This window comes from Epinephelus fuscoguttatus, linkage group LG16 (assembly GCF_011397635.1).
Source record: "Epinephelus fuscoguttatus linkage group LG16, E.fuscoguttatus.final_Chr_v1".
NCBI classification, from domain to species: domain Eukaryota; kingdom Metazoa; phylum Chordata; class Actinopteri; order Perciformes; family Serranidae; genus Epinephelus; species Epinephelus fuscoguttatus.
In genome coordinates, this window is record NC_064767.1 from 12,519,646 (window position 1) to 12,538,632 (window position 18,987).

Below are 18,987 nucleotides of genomic sequence, written 5' to 3' on the forward strand. Positions count from 1 at the left end.
GAGGTCGCAGATACAAGCAGCCGAAATGAGTTTCCTCTGTGGGGTGGCTGGGCTCAGCCTTAGAGATAGGGTGAGGAGCTCGGACAACTAGAGGAAGCTCAGAGTAGAGCTGCTGCTCCTTCACATCGAAAGGGGTCAGTTAAAGTGGTTCGAGCATCTGATCAGGATGCTTCCTGAGGCGCCTCCCTTTTGAGGTATTCCAGGCACATCCCACTGGTAGGGGGCCCCGGAGCAGACCCAGAATACACTGGAGGGATTACATATCTCATCTGGCCTGGGAACACCTTGGGGTCCCCCAGGAAGAGCTGGAAAGTGTTGCTGGGGAGAGAGCGTCTGGAATTCTCTACTCAGCCTGCTGCCCCTGCAACCTGGCTTTGGATAAACGGTTTAAAGTGGACAGATGGATGGGTACTTTTAATACTTAAAATACACATTCTTGATTTTACTCACTTGTATTTAAGTCACATTTTCATTGCAGGACAGAATATGTTTACCATGTGGCATTAGTACTTTTACTTAAGTAAAGGATCTGAATACTTCCTCCACCACTGTCAGAGAGAGAGAGTGTAATTTGCTATTAGTATTCCCTTCTTTACATCTTGTGTTGTTTTGAAGTGTAATTTTAAAATTTAATTAAACTTTGCTCATCAAAGAAACTGGTAAACATTTTTACAAGGCTCCCCTGAGTTATAAAAATACTGAAATACCATTTACTGTAACTTAGACTGGTATTTGAATTGCTTTTTTATTGTAGTACTCACAATGGCCACTTGGTGTCACTCTCTCCTCACACAGGAACAAGGGTTTTTGGGCCATTGGTCACTTTCACTCAATGTAACTCAACTTCTTCTGTAATTTATTTCCACCGTTTCCCAGAATGCCCTTTATGAATCTGTATTTTCTAATCCTACACATGATTAGATCTTATTTTTTTTTTAAAATTAATCTACATTTATATACAAATATCTGTTTGTAGGGATTAGCTGAAATGGAGGAGGACATCTTGGCCTGAATACACTGGATCTCCTTAAGTGCTGGTCATTGTCCCCAGAGGTTTATCGTTATCAGAGCGATAAGAAGAAGAAGGGCAACGTTGGGCTGTTGGTTGGTCTGTCAGTCCACCACCAGGGTTGGGGAGTAACAGAATACATGTACAAAACATGAGTAACTGTACTGCGATAAATTTGCAGTTTAAAGTGGTGGTATTCAACATATGGGTATTGTCTTTAAAAACAGATTACGAAAAGAGATTACTTGTTAAGTTTTATTTGCTCTAACACTGTGTCCTGACTTAATGCATCTTGCGCAAGCATTCATTGGATTGCAGTGTTTTCTGTTAGAATGTTCCAACTGTCCACGAGTCACGCAGCGCTGCCATTTTGAGCTGAACTTTAGTTGGACACCCTGTTTTTATTTATTCCTGTCGGTCACTTTGAAATCTCTGCAGTGGACAAGGAACAGCTGAATCATGAAGTTGAAATGAGGACTTATCTAAACACTTTTTTCATTTAACTACAAAAATCTAAAAAAGGCGGCAGCTGGTGGGAGCGAGATCTCCAGGGAACTGAAAGTTTCTGGTAACTGACCATCGCTAATAACAGCCTACTTACTGTTGGCAATATTGTATGTTATTTCCAGTAATTATCACAATATAAAACATGTGTTTTCTGTTTAAAAAGTCCAATTATAGGAAGATAAAAAGTACTCGCCCATTTTTTATGTGGTCATGTCTCCAGTCAAGCGCACAGCTGATATTTATGTCGTTTGTTTCCATGACGTAACTGAATTACAGATTTAACAGATTCAGTGTGAACACAGACTGATGCTCGCTTGTTGTTAGGACACGGTGTAAAATTCGTATGAGGCATTTCCTATCAACAGATTTTACAAAAATGTGTGCAGTGCAGCTGCTACACAACAATGTCAGAGGAGATGCACAGCCAGTACACTGTGGAGTGTTTTTGGCTTGAAAATATAAGACCCAGACAAATGAGCTCAGCAAGGATGAGTCTGAAGTGTTCCAGAAGGAATCCAAAGTATTTAAAGTAAGGCACTTAGTTTGAGTAAACTAATGGAATATGTTAAAAATTTTAGGGCATGTGACTGAAATATTTTGTCAACTGACTTTTCGCTAAAGTCCCTTTGTGATGATCTAACAAGCTGTTGCAGTAAGCATGGAGCCCACACTGTAACTAACTGCACTCCCTGAAGAAATATTATCATATTTTTGGACAAATGAAAGAGTGATTCCAGAGAGAAGCAGACAGAGGGGTCTACAGTCTGTGTTTGAAGGATATATCCAGGATGTCAAACTGACTCAGCAGCAACAACAGGTTAAAAAGACAAAGATAGTTAGAAGCTAAAGCCGAACTATAGGCTACAGATCTCAGTGTAAAAGTGAACCACCACATCACTGCTGATAGACACACAAGACAATGAATATAAAGGGAAACTTAACTGATATTGAAAAAGCTGTGTGGCATCGCAGTGTGTGCAGATGAATGGTGTTTGGCTAGTACCCGGACTGGCAGGGATCTCCTTATCTCTGCTCACACTGCGATGACACACAGCTGGTTGAATATCAGCAAAGTTTCCCTGCTTCCCTTCACTGGTTCCTGTACAGCAGGATCGGTCTTTGTTTCACCGTTATAATCATTAAAAAGCAAAAGCAGCACGTGTATACATTCAGTAGGCTATATCTTCAGTAGCTAGCTAGCTAACCCTACACTTTTCAGGGTTTGATTTTGGTTTTGGAAAAGGGAAGAAACGTTTATCTCTTTCCAACCTCTCCAGGTAACGAGTATCATTAATACACGACGTGCCCCAGGCACAACATTTAGCTCCAAATCCACAAAACCAGCCTGAAAATGAAGGAAATCTGAAACATTAGAGTCAATGGAGCACAGCTGTGTTGTTGTTGGACCTGGTCTGAGCCGGCCTGATGCTACGTTATGATTGGCCAGTCTGCATCTGGGGGCGGGACTTAGCAAAGGGTCAATTACTGGATTGATTAGGCAACATTTTGTACAGACATTTGTGTTCCTCAGAAGATGAATCCTATTAACTTTGGTGATCCCCTGACTTTTTGTGTAGCACCACCATGAGTGAAATGTTTTAAAACTTGATTCAGACATTCATGTTCCCATCAGTATGAATTGTAACCACTTCTGTGATCCCTTAATTTTTCATCCCGTGCCACCATTAAATGATAAATGGTAAATGGACATTCACCCATTCACACACTGGTGGCTGAGACTACCATACGAGGTGCCACCTGCCACTCAGTAACCATTCACACACCGATTGAACAGCCATCAAGAGCAATCTGAGGTTCAGTATCTTGCCCAAAAATACCTCAACATGCGTACTGGAGGAGCCGGGGATCTTACCCACAGTCTCAAGATTAGTGGACAACCCACTCTACCTTCAGAGCCACAGCCACCAAAGTTTCCAAATCCAACTATCCAACATTTTTGGGTTAGTCAGCAGTGTGGAGGTGAGAAAGGAGCCGGGGTTTGGACTTCTCTCTCAGCTTTCTTTTCTTATTCGTTACACAACTATTTGTGTCACTTTCCATGTGAACAACTGAGTGCAACACTATGAATGTCTTCCAGCAGAGACTGTCTGAAATGTTCTTCACTATCCCCACATTTAACCTAAATTGTATAGATGTAGGAAAGACATCAGTCATGTGGGTGATGGGAAATGTGGTCTTTAATTTAGGGAAGGCAAAGCAGAGAAACTCTAAAAGTTATTTTTGTAGTGACAAAAAAAGTTGTTTCTGTGAGTCAAGGACAGTCATGCGGTGTGTAACACAGAGGAGGACATCCACATTTTTCATTTGTGATGATGATGATGGTGAAAACACACCCACACACACACACACACACACAGACAAACAAACACAGAAACCCACATGATGACGACAACAGTGTCTCCCCACACTGGCTATATATATTATTAGCTAATAATATGACTGGCAGACATACACACACACGTTTGCATCATGTGTTTGAGTACAACTACATAATAAACTGAAATATCTGTAACATTCCTGTGTACAAACGTCTTCGTTGTAGTTGATTCTTTTGCCATTAAATGTGGAAATATGCACCATTACAACAATACATCTACCAAAATATTACCAGCCTCGGAAATATATCTGCATTATTATGACATCTTGAGACCCTGTGTATATAATTGTGATTTAAAAACCAATAATATTTCACTTCATGACAGATTTTGAGCCCAGTAAATGCTGATATCATTATTTAAGGGGTTAAAAATAACAACCCTTTTTGATAAGAATCCCTAAAATGTAGTTATTCAAGAGTTTTTATCAAGCTATGCACCAATAGAGACATAATAAAAACATAATACTAAACTAGAATTACAGCCTTGCAGTTGTATGTCTCCATGAACCAGTCAAGTTACAGTTATGGTTTACATCCATGTCTGTGTTAACATGGATGCTTCACACACATCTTCCCCCCGACAGCACAGATCTATACAATCAGCACTCTGAAAGTGGACACCCAAGATTAGAGTCACTAATTCAGTATCTGACCAAATGTCTACCCTTCTGTTCCTGAGATATGATGTTAAACAATGGTCAGAAATGTGTTTTTGCATTACATCACAGGTCAGTTGACCTTGACCTTTTGAAAATTAGACATAATTACTTTGTCATAATTTGCTTGTAAAGCCTTAAGTTATGGCCAAAAACGTGTTTCGTGAGGTCACACTGACTTTTAACCTTTGACCACCAGATTCTAATTAGTTTATTCTTGAGTCCAAGTGGACGTTTGTGCCAAATTTGCAACACATTCTCACTCAGACCTATCAGCGTTTGGTCATGGACCTTCCACAACCAGATACAACATGCAAGGTACCCTGGTCTGGTACCCTACGTCAAAATGTGAATTGATGGGTTTTTTTTGTTTTTTTTTACCTCTAACAACTAATGCATGTGGTTGGGTTTAGGAAAAAAGAACTTGGCTTGGCTTTATAATCTTACAGGACACAAACACCGCTCTCCCAGGTGAAAGTCAGTGTTTGTTGGACCCATCCACCACAACTCCCACCCACACTACTCAGGCTTTTGCCGCCTTAACTTTCGTTCTTGTCCCAACACGTTTCCCCCTGACGCCACCAACGGCGTCCGGCCGCGTATCATGTTAACGTTAAAGGGGTGGTTTTGTCTGTCAGTGTCTGACGCTGTCAGTCACTGCCCAAGCGCCAAATTTCAACAACTTCAGAGAGAGAACGGGTTGAAATTTGGGAAAATTCCCTTAATATACCACATTCACAAGAATGGGCATACAAAGTCAAAGTGACCTTGATGTCTGACCTTTAACCACCAAACTCTAATCAGTTCATCGTTAAGCTATGTGGATGTTTGTGCCAAATTTGAAGAAATTCCCTCAAGGCATTCTTGAGGTATAGCGCTCATGAGAATGGGATGGATGGATGAACAGCCACAGCCATCGATGCCGTGGAAAAAACATAATACTAACAGCAAACATAACATTTATGTTGGGGTCAACATATATTTACCTCACACGGCGGCACCATATGTGTTGGGGTCAACACATTTGGCTTCACACGGAGGCACCAAATATGTTGGGATTTAATTGGCTATCGGAAATAATTAATCATTATTATTAATAATTAATAATTATGTTAAATAATGTGACTTAATTAACATTAAATCACCTTGTGGGGCACCATTCCCGTAAAGGGAAAAATGATAGCCAGTTAAAGATATCAGTCTCATAAAATACGCTAAACTATTAATTTGGAGTTTGATTAATAATTAAATTAATGACAACAACCAAAATTAACAGTAACGCCTGAAGGATTTCGGAGTTCTTGACACAGCAGAGGTTGACTATTCATTCACCCTTGTGCAACATTAAACAGGCAGCAGGCATGATTCCAAAGAATTATATTTATTCACAAATTAGCAAAGCAAACCAAAAGACACAAATTCTAACTAACTATATACAAGCTTGGTGTGTATATGTGTGTTGTGTGTGTGTGTGAGAGAGAAGAGAAAGACAAAGGCGGGTGTGGTGATCAAAGAGCTGTTTGGCCTACAAAACAAAATGGCTGTCAACAGAGAACTACCAAAATGACAGAATCAAGGCTGCTTCAGTTTCGGGGGAGGTGTTTGTCTGACCGTGTGGTCAGGACAAAGACAAAGGAAAAGAAGTGGGAACTTTGAGATGCCTGTTTGGGTGTAGCTCTGTTGAAAGCCTATTTGTTAATGAGTCTGTGTGAATGTGATATGTGTTGCAAACGGTCTGCATTAGTGCAGAGATCGTTTAGTTGTGTGCAAGAATCTGTTTGTGAACAGTATTAGCAAACTAAACACTTTGCTTTGGCGAAGCCAACTAATCAATGACCTAACTGCAAACAATCACAACAATAACTCAATGAACAGCATCAAATCACATACAACAAATTAACCAGTCTTGCTTAGCCTGTAAAGCTGTGATAAACTATGCCCAGTTGTTACATTACCGATCCTTGAATGGATGGAGGAAAGAGTCACTTGGTGGTGTACGTCTTTGTTAGCTGGCAGAAGAAGGCTGGGAAGGTGTGGTTTCAGCTGCAGTCTTTGTTGTGTCCTTTGTTCCAAAGGTTCTGATCCGAGGAAGCTGGTCGCTCGGGGTCCTTGCAGAGTTAGACGATGGGTGCTAATTCACTTAGTTCCTTGTTGCTGGAAAGCTAGCTGCAAAACCTTGTGTTTGCCAGAGAGTCTGTGATCAGTTGCCCTCCCTTTAGTGGTTTGGGCTATGGAGCAGGGGTTTGGGCCTCTGCTGTTCCAGGCCCAGCTGGAAAGAGGTGGGAGCTGGTGAAGCTCCAGGGCAAGAAGAGAAAGTTCTGTGGAAGGGAGCAGATCTTGTACAGATGCCTGTGACATCACAGAGTCACGTCACTGTAAAAGGTCTTGTCCAATCAAGTTTTGGGACTTGAGTCTCACTGAGGTGTGAGGTGAGACCTCCCGTGGAGATGGGTGTCGCATAGCCCTCTTTGTTTGAAGACAAAGAGCATGTAGAGGAAAAAGCCTTTAAATTGTCCAGTGATGATTTTACCAAATGATAAACCATGTATGGTCCTGTGAATCCCAACATTTATATAAATCTTAATTAACTAGAAATTAAATTTGTACCACTATACAACTTAAATGCAAGAAAATAATTAAAGAAATGGACCTAAATGTATACTGTATATTTTACTATGATGACTGTTAAATATTGTCATGTGTTGTGGAGAAGCCTTTATTTTGCCTAAAACAGCCATTTAAGATTATCTGCGATAAGCCAAAACTGGTCAATACTATGTTCTGTGTTATATATACCAGTCCACCTTTAATATATAATAATACATTTAATCATTATATCTATTTGCTTATTTGGTATGAAAGGAACAGAGGGTCAGCCATGGCTCAATCTGCCTTCTAATGGGTTAATCTGATCGTGTACGTGTGTGGATGCTGTGTGAGAACATAAGGAAGTGATTACCATGACAACGCAGTTTTTTTTCTCCCTCCAAGGCGTTGGTGACTTTTTCTCAAGTCCAAACTCTCCAAAGCTCGAGGGAGAACACAAATATGTTCAAGTGGTACAACTCAAGATCCACAGATTTTATTTCAGCCCTGGCTTCACTAAAGCAGCTCTGTCCTCCATTTTGGAGCGTCCATCTATAATACATCAGTGCTTTTTGAGAACCGGTGGTGTAGTGGAGGTATACGCATGTATACGGGCAATACACACCGCTTTTTCCGGCTGTTTACAGTATACCCACCTATCAGCCAAAAAGCCATCAGATTATATAGGAGAGTAACCTACCCCTACCCAGCTACCTATAGTGTGCCCACAACATCAAATACCACTACACCACTGCTGAAAGCACTTATCTGTGAGTGTCATCTTTAACAGATACTGGTTGCGCACTTAGCCACCCCACTCTCTTTTTATGCAGCTGAGTCAAACCTGAAACTCCCTCATACCTGGAACACACACTGATGTAAATGACACTGATGATACTGACTGATAAAACTGGCTTTCTTTGAGTTTTACTTTACAGATAACTCAGTAAACCCACTTCTTGAAACAGATACTGATCACAGTTGTTGGTGTTGCACAGAATTTACTGCTATAGGCCTCAATAAAGAAAGCAACATTTATATTCCACTCCTTGCTGTTTTCTTTATGTTCTTGAAAGTCTGAAACTGACTGTGTGTTCCAGGCAGATTTAATATGTCCCAAAACATATGTCAAATTTAGTATGCCAAAAATACCAGGATGTTCTACTGCTTGATAGCTCATTGACAGCTGTCAGCACATTCAATTAGCTGATGACCAGCCAAATAATAATAACAGGAATATTAATTGTTTAAGTGGACAAAATAATCATAAATATTACAGCCAAAGGACATAACTATAAAAATAACGACAGAGAACTGCAGATGTAATTTTACTGACACAAATACATGTTTGAATCCACAATCTGTGCAGTTATAACTTTTAAATTAATCTACATACATTTTAAAGTAACAACAGCAGAGCTCTGTGGGTTGATCTACTGGTGCGTTCCCAAGTGCTGGGAGGTAGGAAGTTTCAGACCTCCAACTAGGAAAAATGCATTGAAATGCCTATCGAAGCTGGAGGTCCTAGTTGCGGAGTCGGGCCAGACCGAGCTACCCCGACCTCACCGCAAATCAAGAACGTGACATCAACACAACAATGGCGGCACACACAGAGATGCACATCATGAGAGGTAAAACTCCAACGAATTGACAAGAAACTAAAATTCTCTGCATGTATGTGGTTATATTACACACTGTAATGTTAACACAACTCGTTCTGCATGCTGTTGGTGTGAAAATATGTTGCTGTTGTGTCTTTCCACGACGATATGTGATGAAATGTAAATGCCCAATTACTTTACATAGCGATATCTAGTTGTACCTGGATATAGCTATGTGAGGTAATTAGGGCTGCGGTCCTCCATGTTTGTTGTTTACGCTCGACATTGATCGTCTGGAATGCTTTGAGGTGGGATCTAGTTAACTCCGGGTGGGATATATCTCACCTCCCAATGCTCTGGAACGCAGCATACATCTCTGGCGAACTCCGTAAGTGTGGTTTGTTTTATCTCCAAGGTAACAGATATAAACACAAGAGGGTCAAAGTTCAGGGCGTAAGGTTATGAGAAAGTAGTATGTCTCAATACGCAACAGTACATACTTTTTAAGGGCTTTTCCAGTACCGACTAAAAGTATAAAAGAAAAAGTATGCGATTTGGGACACACCCCAAGCTGCACTCACAGCTCTGTGAGGCTGCACAGTGGAGCTTTGAGCTAAATGCTAACATGCTAATAGTGACAGAGCCAACATGCTAAGCAGGTATAATGTTTACAATGTTCACCATCTTTGTTTAGCAGGTTAGCATAGTTGTCATGTACATCGGGGACGCTAGGGGCATGACCACACCACTTTTTAAAAGCATATTTGTCCAAAAATGTTCTGAAAATTAGCATCAAGACATGGTAACTAGCAAACAAGAAATGTAAATATGTAAATATAGAGGAAACAAATGTGTTTTATCAAAAAAGGTAACGTGTGTTTTATCCAAAAAAGTAACGTGAGCTTAAGAAAAAAAATCCCCCCATTGTAAAATGACCCAAAAACGTTTTCATCTGTGTCCTTATGTCCCCACTGTTAGCATGCTGACGGTAGCTAGTTATCAGTAAAGACAAAGTCCAGTTGGGGCTGTTGTGATTGTCACACATTCTGAAGGTATTTGATCAGAAAACAAAGTATTGGACACATTAAAATGTTGACCTGAGGATGGAGCTGGATAAAAGTTAGTTAGGATTACCAAAGTTATTAGCCTGCAGTTCATCCAGAGGGGAACATGAATGCACGAACCATATTTAATCCAAATCCATAGACCAGTTATGTTGATATCAATGTGAAGCCCATGGCAGTACTATGGATTTCTGCAACATATTTTACAGCAATTCATCCAATAGTTGTTGAGACAGTTAATTTCAACTATTATTTAAATATTTTATGCAGTTAAAGTGTCAAGATTAAACATTTTTCACGAGTTTTTCTTTGTGCCAGCGAGCCAGGTGTCAGCTGATCCACCAAGTGGTTATATTTCTCAATTTTAAAATGTAAAGATTCAAATGAAGCATACATGTTTTCATTTTTGTCCTTCTTTATTACCTAATTCAGCAAACCATCTGTGTGTCGGGAGAACTAACTGGGAGATGTGCACAGCAGAATGTTAAATGCCTTGTTAAATGTTATGGTTCCTAACTGCATTACGGCGTGTCAACAAATACTGCAGGCTGCTGTTGATCTTTCATAGAGAGAGCAAACACAATAACACGGCACTTTGACGTCACACTACGCTCTCTGTCCACACGCTTTGGCCGTGAAATCGTCGCTTTGACGTCGGACAATCTCTACAAAACAAAAAAAAAAAAAAAAAGGGGGAGAATGTTTTCTGAAACCGCCACGCAGTCATATCAGCGTGAGCATCTACAGATTGTCACCCTGCAGGCCAGCCACCATCCGGGGCCATGTGGGCCGCAGATAACAGATTTCTGCAAGCAGAGACATGAAAATCTGACACAAAGCCGAGCTGTTTTTGTACATGGAGAGAGGAGTGAATGCAGACGGTTCATTTTGTCCAAAAAACACAGAAGGAAGCCGCCTTTTTGGACCTCTAATATGCTGTTTACAGTAATTTTGGCAGGAATTCTACCCAGGACATAAAGTAAAACCACTAATGCTGGTGTAATTAATGAGCCAAATATAGTGTGTTTGTTTCTGGGGTAAACGCTGATTCATTGTCCTCTTGCAAAGTAGAACCCAGGGTTATACGTGATGTCAGTAGCTGCATGCGAAGCTCCCCTGGGGGACTCTTTGGGCCTCCAGACCCAGTTTCCTGTCTATACTCTGCGGACCAAAGCCTCTGTCAAAAAACACATTTGGATCCACTCAAGTTGAAGTGTCTGAGGGACAGTGGCACGCAATCCTCAGATTAGCCTTTTTGAGCTTCTACAAAAACAGACGTCTGATCAACACAGCACTGCAGTCATCAGGAAAAACATAACAGCTGCATGGAGATATTAAGATTAGCAGCACTCAGAGGCCGATGTGATTGATCACCTAATGTGTCTTTATTGGCACATTACGGTTACATAATTTACTGCAGTCAGCAGACATGTCTTCTGTAACTGGAGTCTATGAAACTTCTTTTTTTTCATTTCTCTTCATTTATAACACATCAGCTAAACAAGCTGTTAGTATAGGTTGTGTGAAAGAAAGGTCCATGAACTCTTGAGAGTGGTTGAGGATGCTTTGATACGATCGTTCAATCTTTATTTCCCACGATCCCTTTCATACACACATGGGTTTTCATCACGCGAATCTGTCCTGCATCAAAAAAAAGGGAGACTTCAGATGTCACGTCTGAAGGCCGCAGGTCTGCAGGCCAGTGGGAAGATGCATCATTTCCTGTGCTTCCAATGAAGTTTAGAAGAAGAGAGATTCATTATTGCTGCATCATTAAACTCCTTCTTGGGAGTTTAAGACATTAAAAATACTCTGCTTGGAATAATAATTTGTGTTTGATTCGTGTTTTCCACAGAAATCTAAATATCCTAGTTAAAAAAGTAAGATAAAAAGATCAGGGCTCTGGGAAGATGCCCACAACTTTAATTAAAAGTCTGTTCTCATGTCTCGTGTCATCTGTTGCCTTGATTTTGGAATGAGTTGGTCCTTGTCTCATTGCTGACAAATGATCAGCATCTTAAATTGGCATCAGAGAAGGCGGAGCCCGTCGGTGAATGAAATCACTCTGACTGGCAGTTCAGCTCAACGCATGAGAAGAGAAACAAAAGTGACGAAAACAAACAAAAAACTAAAGCAGGCCCCCAGGAACACTGCTCAGCCAATTATTGCAGCAAAATAACCCTCTGCAGCCCAAAAATAATTTTCCCCGTAGACTACCATCATAAAGGAGACGTCTGTGAAACTGTTGACAGGATACCTTGAACTGCAAACAAGATCAGTTATGACACTTTCTATTATGAATTTTTGATCCGTGGAGGTTTTATATTTGTAAAACCTTACATGAACCAAGAAAAGTGATTTTAAAATCTGTGACGTCATCACACTGTAAGTCTAGGTGAGCAGGAACTCTCAGGCGGGGCCAGTGGGAGAAACTACTGCGCATATTCAGTCGGCTGCATACAGTGAAAGTAAACCCTTTTTTTTTTGGCATATGTGCCAGGCGAGAAATTCCACTGGATTGAATAGGCGCCATCTTGGCGTCCGATATCGAGTTATTATTAAACATCTATGGACTAAAGTCAAGAGGTCATCTCATGAGATCAAACAAACTTTTCATGTTACGTAAGATTATTTTTTAGCCATTTAGCAGAAATGGTTTGTAGTTGTTTGTGCTATTGTTCACCAGGAGTTAATATTCTTGAAACATTCAGTTATGTTGTTATGTCGGTTAACGTGCTAACTGGCTAGCTAGCGTCTTGAATCCATCCTGTTGGTCTTCTGGTTTTGCCTTTTTAATAACAAATACAGACTACTGCCACCTGCTGGTATGGAGAGTTGTTTTGCTCTTGCACAGATGCAGAACATATGGGCTAGTTGGCTGTTGGCTGTAGCCTTTGTGGTGTGTTCAAGTGCAGCTTTTTGGCTGAGACACATGCAACGTGAGGCGATGCAACAGTCAGCCTTCGTCACGCGTTCTTTGATGTCATTTTGGTGTGTCGGGGCCTTAAGAGACCTTTATGGCATATGAAATTTCCTCCTATTGTTTGCCTGTCGAGCTGCAATATAAGGATAGAAACAAAAAGAGGGAACTTCTTGCTAGAACTTTTGTAATCTTGAAAGATGCTCACTCAGCTGTTGGAGCCTCGTATTAACGTCAGATAATCTTTTGACTGCATTTTTGCACAGAATCAGAGCTGTTGATTTTGATCACATCCTTAATAGATGCAAGACTCAGGATCTCAGGATCTTGTTCATAAGCAAGGGTAGAATGGAGTCAGTTGAGGTAGTTCGGGAATCTGATCAGGCTGCTTCCTGGGCGCCGAGGTGTTACAGGCACGTCCAACTGGTAGGAGGTCCTGGTGCAGACCCAGAACACACTGGAGGGATTACATATCTCTTCTGGCCTGGGAACGCCTCAGGGTCCCCCAGGAGGACTGGAATACTCTGCTTAGCCTGCTGCCCTGGTGACCCGGTTTTGGATACAGTTGAAAATGGATGGATGGATTAATAGAAACACATTATTTGGGTTTTTTAATGTTCAGCATGGATTATTGCACCATGACAAACCTGTTTTTGATGTTCCTAAGTGCACCTGACTTTGGTTTTAAGACAGATTTGAAATCAAGACTTACATGACAGCAAACCTCAAAAGTGTCTGCAGTCTAGGACACACAATAACATACAGAGCTTCTGCTGTTTACTGCTGTGTTATAAATATACAAGGCCGTGTCTGTGTGTGTGTGTTTAGCCCGAAAGCCTGTTGCAGCACAATAATTCATCCTGTTTATTTGATTTGGAGGACGACCCACGCAGGGCTTCCACAGTTTGGCTCAACATCAGGTCTAAAAGCGTCTGAGCTCTGAATCACGCCGTCTATTTTCAGCCCGCCTTCACATCCCACTAATAAAAACAACATGTTGCTTCAGGAGAACTGCGACGTCACGCTCAGACTGCACAAACACACACACATACACAAACACACATGAGGCCTCCGTGTCACATTGTGAGTAGGTGGGTGTCAAACTGATTCTTTATGAGATGCAGGCTGAAGATTGAGGAGCTGAAGGGAAGTGAGGAGGTGAGCTGTGTGGGAGCGGGTGACATCTCCGTGGATGGAGCTGTTTGTGTCCTCATGATCACTACACGTTAATTTAATAAAGTCCTCCCCCACTCAAAAATGTGTTTTTCTTTTTTTTATGTCCCTTAGAATGTCCGACTTTGACTAAACTGACTTGTATCTTTGCAGAGTTTGACACTAGAGAGGTGTACGGTTGATGTCTAGCCAAAGTTTGGGGCCATGGTGAGGGCGGAGTTTCCCCCAACCTGTAAATGCTGGGAAAAGAGACACTGTTACGTTTACTATAGATACGACTGATGAACATTAACATAATGTCAGTACCCGTCAGCCATTACCGCTATGATGTAATAGACTAGCATCATGTTTTAGTGAATTCCATACACATGTCGAGACCATATAGCAGCGCTAACAGTGTCAGATCCATTTTGTTTAACCAGAAACAGCCCCAATCTCGCCGTCTCCAAACCTACCAGACTCCATTTAAATAAACAGTAATTTTAGCATGTATAGAGCTGGCGTATTTTCCAATCTAACTTGGTGAAGTACAGGTTTAGTTCGACCAAACTAGAGTTGGTGATTGTTGAAACAGTGGAAAGGCAAACCAAGACGGTCTCTGAGTTTTATTTTGATCATCTTGACTTTGAATGAAGTGTGTTTTACGATGATGAAATTAGTGTTTATTTAAATGGAGTCTGGTTGGTTTGACGATAGCAATGTCAGGGCTGGTTTTGGTCAAACAAAAAGGATCTTACTCTTTAACAAGTGGTCTGTCTCTGTAGGGATCCTTTCCATAATGTTGGTAGACACTTAGAATGATAATGTGAGCCTGTCAGTGACAAAAACAAACACTTTTAGTCGACGTAAATTGACGGTGCAACTTGAGTGTTTACGTTGCAGCTTTGGCGTTGTTAGCACTCAATACTGGACCAATTTCATTAAAATATGGTTCCCATTAGTCAATTAGACACAAAAACACAGGAAAATAGGGTCCAACATATCCTTTAACTTTGGATTTATAAGTTAATTTGATGTGCAGAAAACCTTTTGTGTTCCCATTAATGCCGACTTTATTTATACTTATTTAAGGAAATTGAGTGCAATACTTTTATTTGTACGGGAGTATTTTCCACTGTCATATTGGTACTTTAACATAAGTAAAGAAATGGAATACTTCTTCCTCCATTTCAGACTGTACACCTTAAAATCATGTTGACTAAACATGTTGAGCACCAGTACTTGGCGGATGAAAACTGTTGTGTAATGTTGTCCAAGGCTCTGAGGGGGGTTTTTTAGTCTTCAAAAATAACCCTAATGATGACATAGTGACGTTGTATTATGGGAAGTGTAGGAGACTGTGTTTTGGGGAAAAAAAATCATAGTATCTCAGCTGGCATCAGTGTTGACCATTCTTTTTGAAAATCGTTCCTCTTCTTCTGTATTCTTTGGACTGGTTTCCTTAAGTTAACAATTTCTGCCCTCAAATTAGTTCTATTAGTTCAATTACTTCAATTTTTGATAACAAATCTGGGGGGACAATTCAAGTTTCCAAACCCCAACATACAAAACCCAAACCTTAATCAGTTCAGTTTCCGAACTGTAACCATTATTTTTCTGCAATAACCATTTAAAAAGGTTATCATTTGATGTGTGCCGTGGTTTTGCAGATCTGTCCAATATCTTTAGAAACTGGGGAGAAACACAAAATCTGATCACTGATCACGCTCTGGACACAAAACACAAAGTTTGAACAGGGTGTCCATCACATCAGTCCTCTCCCTCCCACAGCTTCCTGTTCCTCTCTCTGCTTTCATCGCCCTAATAAACACAAATAAATCTTTTAATAGGCCGACAAATTCCATCAAACAAATCTCTTTATTAAGGCTGCATTTCCATAAAGTCGGCTGTCATCTCTCTCTCTGTATGAGCATGTGTGTGGGTGGGTGTTCCCCAGTAGAAAGACTTCCAAATTAACTGCCTACGTCTTTAGAATGAAATGCCAAACACGGATGCCACAACAAGTGAGTCACGCCCACGGGCATGAGTCACTGTTGATCTTGCGGGGACTGAAGTGTGTTTCTTACCCAAAAGGAAACAAAAATCATGACATGAAAATTTATTTTACTGATCCAGCTAGATCAGTGTGATGGAAAGACAGCCAAACAGCCAAAGAGATTCATTTTTAGAGCGTGATAGAAAAAGATAACACCCACTTCTGGAAATAAAAGTTGAGGTTTCCTCACAATATATTTATGTAACTGAACTGTTAGTGTTATTGTAGGTTTGGTGCTGGTTTGGTCACGTTTGCATTTGTAGACCTTTGAATAGTGACAGAAGTTGGACATTTCAAACATTTATCAATCACTTTTATTTATTTCGACTGTTAAAGGAGCAGTGTGTAAGATTTAGGGGATTTAGTGGCATCTAGCAGCGACGACTGGAGATTGTAACTAGCTAAAACTTCTTACTGGGAGCCAAATTATCTGCAAAGGCCTCTTCTTCTCCAAAGCTAATTTATGAGGTAGTTTAAACCAGTATAAACACTGAATAAAGCGGTTTCACGATGCTCTCTAACTATAGTGGCTGATGCAAAACGCAAAAACGTGACAGGCCCTATCTAGAGCCAGTGTTTGGTTTGTCCGTTCTGGGCTACTGTGGAAACATGGTAGTGCAATATGGCGGCCTCTGTATACCAGGCCCACAGGAAGTGAACTGGGCTTTGAAGCCAATTATTATAGTGGCTAAACAGTGGGATAACAACTCCCTAGTCCGTAATGTGATGCCATGGGCCCAAAAATACTTTTTCCCATAGACTTACATTGGGAAAGAGACACCTGTGAATCAGTGGATACATTTTTTTGAGTGTCAAAACCCCCTCACAAAATGACTGTTTCACTATCAGGAAGCTTTTGATTTACTGGTCCATCTACGTCCCAACCTTCACCTATGGTCATCAGCTCTGGGTAGTGACCAGAAGAATGAGGTCGTGGATACAAGTGGCCGTAATGAGTTTCCTCTGTGGGGTGTCTGGGCTCAGCCTTAGGGCCTGTTCATATGGTTCCGTATATTTCTGAAAAGGGGTATTTATCTTTGTGTTTGCACCTATCATGTAACCGGCGTTTACTTGACGAAAACAGAGATTTTCAAAAACTACTTATGAACTTAGCACTGCTGCATCAACATCACCACTACATCAGCACACAAAGACGTCTGCTGTGCCCAATATTAGTAAGTGTATAGCAGCAAACTATGCTACATAAGGTTAAAATGTAGTTTATCATTGTTTTTATCATAAGTGCCAAGAGGAAAACAAATCACTGTGCATGCGCAGAACGTTCTTCTACGGTATTAGACTTATGGTGTATCACGACCTACTGGCCTGGCATGCTAATTGCAGCAAAAAGCTGCAGTTAATGCGTTTTCGTGTAAACAGGGATATCGTTTTCACAACTGATCATATAAATCCAGATTTTTTTTTTTTTCGGGATAGATAAAAATCCGTTTTGGTCGGTATCCGTGTAAACAAGGCCTTAGCAATAGGGTGAGGAGCTCAGACATTTGGAGGGAACTTGGAGTAGAGCGGAGTTGAGGTGGTTCAGGCATCTGATCAGGAAGCCTCCTGGGTGCCGAGGTGTTACAGGCACATCCAACTGGTAGGAGGCTAGTCTTGCCACCAGACAATCGGAGATCTCCGCCTTCTGATAGTTTGGGACACTCCTTTCTAAAGTGTGTTTAACACACCGGCAAAAACAGCCGTCAACAAAGCAACGCCTCTTGCATTTTTGTAAAGCCACTGATGCTTTCTAGACATCGCGATTTCCCAAAACTGAATAAATACCACACATAGCAACACAAAACTGCTTTGCTAGCTCAATCATGTTGTAACTAAGATATCCGCTGGAAAAATTTTTTTTTTCACTGACCGTTTATTGAGTTATTACCTATTACAGACACCGCTAACAGCTAAGAAGTAGTAATGTTCGTTCAGTCATTGTGTTTGTAGACTTTACAAACATCGGATTAGTCTAAACGGTGAGACAGTGATGTGAAAAATGTGATGTGATATATATATATATATATATATATATGTATAATGGCTGAGCCATTTTGTACCGCTACATGTGTTTCTAGTGGGACTATGTTTACAAGCACAAGAGTTCAGCGAGCCACCAAAGGACCGCCCTGCAGATTTACTATTGGTTCTGCAACGTAGGGAGTTTTTTTAAACTCTGAAATTGTATCCGCCCATCTAAACACAAACTCAGGGAGAAAGTCATCAGTCTTTAGTTAAGCAAAGCGTCTAAAGACTGACTTGTGAGTCTAGGAGGAGGCCCTGGTGCAGACCCAGAACACACTGGAGGGATTACATATCTCTTCTGGCCTGGGAACACCTTGGGGTCCCCCAGGAGGAGCTGGAAAGCATTAGGAGAGGGATATATGGGGTGCTTTGCTTGGCCTGCTGCCTCCACGAACCAGCCACGGATAAGCGGATGTAAATAGATGGATGGACTATCAGGATTCAGTCCATTAAGTACAATAACATTTGGAAAGTCTAGGAAAGCTGCAAGATTAAATCATTTTATCCCCATTCAAGTTAGCAAAGCACATAACCAGAAACTGGCTCGGCTGGCTGAAGTCTGGTGCCCCTGCTCTGTGGGCCCAGTGATGCAGAATTAGCACCAATCATACCACAAAAATAGAGCTTTTTTGGCTTCATCTGCTGCTAAGCAACTTCCACTGGAACACTGCCTGCCTCCAACGCTGTATTTAGGTGTCTTAATACATCCATGCCTTGGATCAGGACCTGCTCCTTATGTCATTTTAAGGTAATGAGAACACAACAATTCTTATTTTTCATGTGATTACACATTAAAGAAAACACTCTAATTTTATTATATCCCATTGCTTTCAATAAACCCCTTTAAATCCTACACAGTGGACCTTTAATCAACATTTAATTATGGTTATTATGTTTGCAAACACTTGCCAACATATTATGTCAGGCTATATATAAACAGAGACAGTGACATCATAGATGTTTGTTTAAGGTGTTATATAATCCCACCAGTGCAGATGTATTATCAGTGCAGT